Source organism: Myodes glareolus, chromosome 9 (assembly GCF_982192425.1).
Source record: "Myodes glareolus chromosome 9, mMyoGla1.1, whole genome shotgun sequence".
NCBI classification, from domain to species: domain Eukaryota; kingdom Metazoa; phylum Chordata; class Mammalia; order Rodentia; family Cricetidae; genus Myodes; species Myodes glareolus.
In genome coordinates this window covers 61,486,533-61,496,137 of record NC_142034.1, presented here as the reverse complement: position 1 = coordinate 61,496,137, position 9,605 = coordinate 61,486,533, and the positions used below count along the sequence as shown (strand labels likewise).

General features: G+C 41.3%; 1 non-coding gene across 1 annotated transcript; it reads right to left on the bottom strand.

The window, feature by feature from the left end:
- Positions 1-9,309: 9,309 nt before the first annotated feature.
- Positions 9,310-9,381, bottom strand: Trnaw-cca (transfer RNA tryptophan (anticodon CCA)). Its single transcript has one exon. It is a non-coding gene; the product is annotated as a tRNA-Trp (tRNA).
- Positions 9,382-9,605: the final 224 nt, after the last annotated feature.

Below are 9,605 nucleotides of genomic sequence, written 5' to 3'. Positions count from 1 at the left end.
AAAAAGAGCTCCTGTAGTTCTTTATATGGCTTACACCAGTGGTTCTCAAACACCATAGGTCGTGACCTACGGGTGTGTGTGTGTGGGGGGGAGAGTTGCCATTGGCCTTGCGGGAGGAGCAGCAAGTTGTAAGTGAAGTTCCAGGTGTCAACCCACCAGAAGGGAATCCTCTGAGGGGCCAATCTCGTTTAGGCTAGGCCACAGGACTACAGATCCCAGAAGTCTTTTGTTTCTGCTGTGCCTATACATGTTTGTTGTAGCTCTCTATTTCCGGTATCTAGCATGGTGTGAGTAGATGGGGGGAGATCTCCACTGCCTGGAATATAGTGTGTTTATCTCTTGAAAACACCCCGTTCTACTGGGCATTTTTACCTGTGGGTTGTCAAGATGACCTCTCTCTAAGCTGTACTGTCTACTTTGATACTAATAATGATAGCTTATACAGAGTTTTGCTGGATAAAAATAAATACAAGGCTATGTTTCACAGTCAGGGTCTGTGAGTCTCCTCTAAGGAGCTGCATGGATTGAAGCTCAAGTTAATGGCTAACAATTGAGTCCCAGTAGCCCAGCTAGTTTAAATTCTTTTAACCTTAATCTCAGGATGTGTTCACAGGTCTCGGAGTGCATCACAGCTAAAACAAAGCTTTGAAAATAACAAAGTTAGACTAAGATGTTTTTTTTTTTTTGTAAAATAACTTTGAGGTGAAAAACTCAAGAAGACAATCGAAAGTTTTAGAAAGGCGTATAGCTGAATGTGGAACTCTTTTCCAGGTCAGGAAACAAGAACAAAGCAGCCCAATTATTACTGGCTGCTGTACTCTCCTTGCAAAATTTGGTTAATGACCAAACGTGATGATTAATTCCTTGTATCCATTTCTGCCCTCAATCTCCTGATGTATGTGTATAAGTATATGTACACACACACACACACACACACACACACACACACACACACACACTATTAGTGAATGGATATGTACCCTAAAGATTTAAAGTAGGGCTGATTGATTCTTTCTCATATATAAAAGTTTAGGTTTGTGATTCCTTTAAGATTCTTTATAAGATTACTTTTCAAGATAAGTAATAAAGTAATTGGCCTTTTATTTGTAACTGCAAAATGCAGCCTGCCAGTAAATGACCTGACATGAACACCTTGCTTGCCCCCACGGTTAATCTATAACAAGTTGCTTGGGTATGAATGTATGTGGGTTCTTGGGATAATTTGTTTTTTCACCTGTAATACATAAAATGTTTAATCATGTAAGGGAGATGAGAAACATATTTTTAGCTGTAATCATTCACTTGAAAAATGGAGTATAACCGTTTTGACTCTTGTACTGTCTGAAAGATTCTGTTGGGGTATAAAAGCTGTAAAATATGAGAGGAGAGAGAGAATGAAAAGAGAGACTATAGAGAGAGAATAAAGAAGGAAACCATCAAGAGAGCTTGTGAGTGCCTTTTTCTCTAACCCCCCTCAGATAGAAAAGTTTAACCTCGCAGACTCTGTGGATTCCTGTGAAAGCCTTGTGCTGCTGGAGGCTGCCCCCCAGAAAGCCCTGTGATGCTAGAGGCTGCCCCCCAGAAAGCAGTAGGGGGTATTCAGCCTCTAATGACCTTTTCACAGGGGTCGCCTAAGACCATTAGAGAGCATAGATATTTACATTATGGTTCATAATGGCAGCAAAATTACAGTTAGGAAGTAGCAACAAAAATAATTTTATGTCTGAGGGTCACCACAACATGAGGAACTGTTTTAAAGGGTTGCAGTATTAGGAAGGTTGAGAACCGCTGCTTTAAAGTAATCCAAATTGCCAATTATGGGGCCTAATTGCTGTGCTAGTTAGAAATTTCTTGCATAAACCTATATTCCAAAGTGTTTTCCCTATAATTTATTTTACCAGTTTCAACATTTATGATTTCAAGGTAGAGTCCTTGGTCCAGTTTGAATTGATGATTTGGTTCGTGATGAGAGATAAAGATCTAATCTCATTCTTCTGAAGATGATATCCAGTTTTACCAGCATCATTTATTGAATAGGGTGTCCATGCCTGTGGCCTCTATTATGTGTCATTGATCTACATGTCTGTTTTCATCATTATGGATCTGTAAAATATTTTGAAACTAGGTAATGTGATAACTATGTCTTTCTGCTTAAAATTGATTAGAGTATTCATGGTATTTGCATTTCCATATAAATTTTATAATTCTCCCCTATTCCTGTGGAGAATGCCATTGGTATTTCAGTAAGGACTACATTTCATTTGTAGGTCAGTTTTGGTAATATGGCCATTTCCACAATATTAATGCTGCTGATCTATGAGGATGGGAGGGTTTTTTGAGGAAATTCTATGGTAATTTTCATAGTTATTGTACCAGTTTCTACTCCCACTGCCTTAGTTAGGGTTACTATTGTTGTGATGAAACACCACGACCAGAAATCAAGCTGGAGAAGAAAGGGTTTATTCAGCTCACACTTCCACATCACTGCTCATCATTAAGGGGAGTTAGCACAGGAACTCTAACAGGGCAGGGACCTGGAGATGGGAGCTGATGCAGAGGCCATGGAGGGGAGCTGCTTACTGGCTTAACTTCCCATGGCTTGCTCAGCCTGCCTTCTATTAGAATATAGGACCACCAGCCCAGGGACCAACAACCCACGGTGGACTGGGCCCTCCCCTTCAATCACCAAGAAAATGCCTTACAGCTGGATCTTCTGGAAGCATCTTCTCAATTAAGATCCTCTCCTTTCAGATGGCTCTAGTTTGCGTGTCAAGTTGATGTAAGACCAGCAGCAGAATTAACACTGATGCCCCTCTTTTTCCACAGCGTCACTAACAATTGTTTTGTCTTTTGCTTGCCTTGGTTATAACCATTCTGATTGGCATAAGATAGAAGCTCAGAGTAGCTGCAATTTGCTTTTCTTTATTGATTAAGGGTCTGAACACTTTTCAAAATGTTTGCTCTCAATTTGTATTTCTTCTTTGGGGAAAATCTGTTTAATTCTATGATTAATTTTCTGATTGGGTTGGTTGCTTTCCTGATGTCTAATTTCTTGGGTTTTTTGTGTATTCTGTATACTAGTTCTCCACCAGGTGGTGAAGGATCTATCCTATTCCTTTCTGTCAATTAAATTTACTTTGCTCTACAGAGGTCTTCTAATTTCATAAGGTCCCATTTGTTGATGGCTGGCCTTAATTTTTGTGCAACTAGCCTTATTTTATCAGAAATTCCTAACTGCATACTAAATACTTATTCTTATACCCAGAGATAAGCATAGTTCCACCTCTCATAAAAGAAGCTTTATTTTTGAATAAATGAATCAATACAGCAAACCTCAACTGATCAAAATGCAGAGAACAACTGATTATGGGGTGTCCAGCCTCAATGGATCCATCTACAGCACAACTCCTGACCCCAAGGCTCAGGGAACATTGCAGAAAGGTGGAGTAGACAGACTGCAGGAGCCAGAGACCAGGACATCTTCTGTGAGAGTGGGTCATTTTTAAATGACAAGAAAGCTTTACACGTGACATCCAACAACATGGCTTACCTAAACAAGACCTGAACAAGGACAACATCAATAGACAAGCTAACAGAGAAGGGGTAAACATCACGGGTACTCACTTCTAAAGAACTACAGACAACCAGGGAATGCTGAGAAAGGGAGCATTCCTCTTACCCAGGGATCTTCCCCTTTAATTGGTTATCAGATATGAGGTGGTCAGCCCTGGAATCATATACATACAAGCAACACTAGAACAACTCAGCAGGTTTTATATGTGTGTGTGTGTGTGTGTGTGTGTGTGTGTTTGTATGTGTGTATGTGTGTATAACAATAGCAATTAAAAAAAGGAGGCCAAGCATTTGAAAGGGAGTGGGGGTTATAAAAGAGGTTAGAGGAAAGGTAAGAGGGGGAATTATTTAATCATATTTTAATTTAAAAAATCAGGTGGCTGTAGATGTGTGGGCTCATACTTGGCTCCTCTTTTCTAGCCCACAGACCTACCTGTCTGCTTCTAGTTAGTACTAAGCTGTTTCTCTTATGACTGTAGTATGGCTTGAAATCAGATATTATGCTACTGCTAGCATTGTTGTTTTTGCTCATGGTGGTTTTGGCTGTCTAGATTATTTTATGTTTTCATTTGATGCTTTTCCTGGATACAGGGTCTCACCATGGGTCTCTAGATATCCAGGAACTTGCTGTGTAGACCAGCCTGGCCTGGCCTGCTTCTGACTCCTGAGTGCTGGGATTAAAGGTATACATCTACACACCTGATACTCCGTGTGGACTTTAAGATTGCTTTCTCTGTTTCTGTGAAGACTGGCCCCAGGATTTTGATGGGTGTTGCTTTAAATCTGTAGATTGATTTTTGTAGGGCGTCACTTTTAGAGTATTAGTTCTTCCAATCCATAAATATGGGAGGTCTTTTCAGTGTTTTCCTCAGTTTCTTTCTTTGCCATTTTAAAGTTTGCTTTGTGTAAAATTTTCACTTCCTTGGTTAGGTTTATTCCAAGGTGTTTTATTGTTTTTGAGGCTATTGTGAATAGAATCGTCTCTCTGATTTCCGCTTAGCATTGGTGTATATTAAGGTCTCCGATTTTGTACGTTAAATTTGTGTCCTGTTAGTGCACTAAAAATGTTTATTGACCCTTGACAGTTTCCTGGTGGAGTATTTAGTCTTTTACATATAGAATCATACTATCTGTGTCTTAGTTAGGGTTTCTATTGCTGTGAAGAGACACCATGACCATGGCAACTCCTATAAAGGAAAGCATTTAGCTAGGGCTTACTTATAGCTCAGAGGTTTAGTCCATTATCATTATGGTGGGACACGGCAGCACACAGGCAGACGTGCTGGAGAGGGAGCTGAGAGAGGAGGGGCTACATCTTGATCCTGCAGACAACACAAAGTAGTCTGAGACTCTAGGTGTGGCTTGAGCATATATGAGACCTCAAAGTCCACCCTCACAATGACGCACCATCTCCAACAAAGCCACACCTCCTAATAGTGTCACTCTATATGAGCTTCTGGAGGCCAATTACATTCAAACCACCACAGTCTGTAAGTGTCCTTTAACTTCTCCCTTTCCTGTGTGTATTCTCTTTATGTTTCCCTCATGCCTTGTTGCTCTCAGACTTTAATAACTATTTTGAACAGAGATGGAAAGTTTGGACACCCTTGTCTTGTTCTTGGTTTTGGTGGAAACACTTCCAGCTTTTCTGCCTATAGAATTGTCGTAAATAGTCTTTCTTATGTTTATATGTGTTCCTTCCATTCCCAGTGTCTTTTTTTTTTAAGATGAAGGGATGTTAGAGTTTGTCAAAGGCCTTTTCTGCATCTGTTGAAATGATTGTATGACTTTCATCTTGGAGTCTATGTTATTTATTATAGTTAGTAATTAGGCTGTCCCTGCAACCCTGAAATGAAGCCAAATTGATTGTGGTGAATGTTCTTTTTGATGTGTTCTTGAATTCAATTGTATTTTATTGGGTGTGTTTTTAATCTCTGCTTATTAGGGGAGATTGTTGTGCAATCTTTTTTACTGTGCTTTTATCTGCCTTTGGTATCAGGATAATACTGGCTTCAGCAAAAGAGTTTGGAAGTAGTCTTTCCTTTTCTATGATAATTCTTTTTTTAAGAGCGTGGTCAAATTTTGCAGTGAATCTATCTGGGCTGAGCCTTTCTTTACATTTCTTTATATTGTGTGTTTATGATATGTGTGTGTGTGTGTGTGTGTGTGTGTGTGTGTGCGTGTGTGCGCGTGCCATATGCTATAGCATACAGGTGAAGATCAGAGGAGGTTTTGGGAGTTATTCTCTCTTTCCAGACCTGAACCTGGAGGATCTGACTTTTTCCTTACTGGTTTGGGTCTTGCTTTGGTATGAATCATTCCTTGCTTTGCCTCCATCCTTCCTTTTTGGGATGGAATGTTTATTTTATACCACTGTATATTGTAACTATGTAGCTGGCTTTTGACTATAAGGTACTCACATTTCAGAGACTGCCTTAGCTCTCAGGTGAAACAGGGACTTTTGAAGACTTTTGATGACTACATTTTGCATTGTAAGATGGACATGAGCCTATGGGGACAAGGGTGGAAGGTGATTATTTAAATACCATATTGTTTGGGTGTCAAGTTGACAAGGGATGGACATGGGGCGTCAACTTACTGTCAACTGGATAGGATCTAGACTCACCTACAAGACAAACTCTGACTCATGCTTGTGAGAGATTATCTAGATTTAGATTTAGATTATCTAGATTATCTAGATTTAGATTATGAGGGTAACCAACCACTCTGATTGGATTTAAGACCCACTTCATGAGAAAGAACCCATACCTGACACTGTAAGAGTGTCCAGGAGCCTGAGACTAGGTAAGCCCTGGGCCTAGGGGAAAAGCAAATACTGTTAAATTCTGTTAAAGGGACATAGCAATAAAATGACTCCTAAAGACATACTGCCATGCCTGTAGATCAGTGCCTTGCTCAATTCACATTTGAGAAGCTTTCCTTTGCTGTAGATGGGAATTAACACAGAGACTCACAACTGCATACCATGCAAAGACGGACTTTGGAGCTCTCAGTCCTAAATGGGATGTTTTCATCAAGTCCCGCCCTACAAGACTCAGGCAATCAAGAAAGATAGTGCGAGCCAGAGGCAATGGATGATTCCAAGGAAACAGGCTTCCAGACACAGCAGAAGTAATGCGCACACGAGCTCACATAGACTGGCAGCATGTACACGGCCTGCACAGGTTCAGGTTAAACAGGGCCCTAGCACTGAGAGGGAGGTCGATAGGACTCACACTCTGAACCAGGACGCTACTGGCAACTGACAGCCACTGGCCAAGGGAAAACCAGTATTCTCCAGTGGAGCATCACTGGGCATGTCAACCACACTGCAGGGCAGGTGCTATGCCGAGGAGTAATTAAAAGGTTAACACAAAATGAACAAATCAACTCAGTGGATTTTTTTTTTTTTTGGTTCTCTCTCTCTCTCTGATCTTATTGATCTTTTGCTTGTTAATTTTGACTTTTATTTTTGTGGGGGCTTTTCGTGGAAAAACAGGACAATGGGCTATAGCCTCCTGCTAGCAGGCACAGTCTGGCTCAGGGGGATGCCTTGCACCTGAGAGATCGGTTTGTGGCCTGCCCAGAATGGAGCAAGATAGGCAAAGTCGACCATATAAGGTATAATCTTACACAGCTGTGATGGTAACCAGGCTCCCCTAGTCATGTGACCCAGGTTTTGACTCTGGTTCTCATAAATTCACTCTGCTGGACTACTTTGGAACAGTGGCTTCTTCTAGAAAGCAGTTCTAAGACATTGAATCTTACAGACTTGGATAAGCAGAGAGGTGAAGATACCCTGGTGTGCATGTTGATTCCGTGTGTTGTTAAAACCGTGGGCAAGCCTAGTGTTCATGTCATTTTCCCATTACCCACCAGAGGGCAGTGCTAGACTGCAAGTTGGGCTCTCTTCAGCTTACGTCTGAAACCTTAGAGAATTTCACTTGGAAATATACATTAGTTCCCCCGTCCCCCTTAGTATAATTTGGAAGCTCGAAACCCCTCCAGTCAAAGGGACATAATGTCAACCACTCACTGGGCACCCGCTGAGGCGGCTGCCCTGGCTCAGAGACACAAACAAGTCACCTAAAACGTGTTCCTGCGCGGGTGTATCTCGTCCTCAGTGTGGTGGGATCAGAGAGGCAGAACAGAACGCGTGTGCCTTGCAGAATGCATGATTAGAGCAGGGACAGAACCATGGGAGAAGAGGCCTTGTGGAGGTCCGGCAGTCACCGGAGATGGGAATTGTCCTATAAGCCCTGGGTAATTCTCATGACTGCCCTGGCAATGCTGAAGGATGCTTGGGCAGCCCGTATATGGTGGTTCTGTTGAATTTGTCCATATTGGGTTTCATGGTCTAAGTTGATGAGGACAACTGACCGGTTTTCTTCCTAGTTCTCATGACTGCCTTGTTATGAAAGGAGTGAGTCTGTCTCTCTTGATCTCTCTGAGCTTAGTGCTCAGGAAGTGGCCATTCCTCCCCGACACAATTCTGGGACCTCTGTCAGAGTTGGTACTATACTGTTTGCACCTTCAGCCTCCGTGGCTGTAAGCTAATACGCTGTTTTTTTTCTTTATGAAATTAACCCCTTATTGTAGCGATGAAGCTGACTAGTGTGCGTGTGTGTAAATAGCATTTTAAGAAGTTTTCTTTCTCTTATCCGTATTTTTTCTTTCTCAGAAACACATTTTTGTCTGGACTTTTTATAAAATGTATGGTTATTTTGATATTTGTATAACCCGGGAAACAAATCCTTGCTAATTTTAAATGAGTTCAAGTTTAAAACTGACCACTGAAAACCTGTACGCACACACATACAAACCAGCGAAATCTGCTTTTGTAATAAAGAGGAAATTGCAAAGATAGAATATTATCTGACAACTAGGCCTTCTAGAATTTCATTTATTCATATGAGAAGGGGAAATTTTTAGCAATTCACAATCTTGAACATTAGATATTAAAAGTGTTTCCACAGAATTAATCCTTAGGATAGAATGCTGAAGAGAGACTCATTGACTATAAAAATTTTGAAAGGTTGAAGAGTCTAATGAATTTAAAGTTTATATTTAGCGCTGAATTAAACATGAATTATAGGAGTTGTGAACGAATGCAAAGCTATTTCCTGTCTTAGGGGTACCAAGACTCAGAATGCATTTAAAACCTGCTACTTTAGTTATGCTAAAAGAAAACAACAGCATCAGGAACATGCCAGAAAACCTCCCTAAGCCAGCTGAGTGAAGAAAAAATTCTTTTATCATCATTTTAATTCCTTTCATTCCTGGGTTTTAGTCTCCACTGTACTCCACAGCTTGAACTGTGGAGGACTTGAAGTGAAGGGCAAAGGACTTCAGCGAAAAATTTTTGGTCCCCAACCTCGGCTTAAATGTATTAAGCCCCAACACCCGAAATAAACCTCACCAGCCAATCAAACAAAACTCAGAGTTTGATTTAAAATTTAACTGTCATTCTGTTGTTTCTGTTCATATATTTATCAAATAACTTATACAAGCCCTCTGCCAACTGAGCTACGTTTCTAGCCCCTGTTTGTTCTTCTGTGAACTGATTTGGTCTTTCGCTTAATTCCCATAGCAGTGGGGGAGGTGGTTCTGCATTTAAGGAGTCAAATTCTCTGTCAAGGTAGAAGGGTAAGTCTTTTCTATACGTTTGAAAATGTCACCACTGTGGCCTTTCTAGTTCACTGAAACAACAAACTATTACGGGAAAACAGGTACATATGACCCCGACGTGATTTGAACACGCAACCTTCTGATCTGGAGTCAGACGCGCTACCATTGCGCCACGAGGTCCCGGACGCAAGGTTATTTTTGATCCTCTAACACTCCAACATTCTGGCAGCTTCCTGGTGCAACTCCTCTTCCTCCTCTTTCTCCTCCTCCTCCTCCAGGACCTGAGCGGAGAGCTGAGGATGCAGCCGCGAGGCAGGTCCTGTCCCCAGGGCGGGGGAGCAAGGAAAACCGCCCCAAATGACTCTGAAACAGCACTGGAACAGAACGCTCCGAGTTATGCCGTT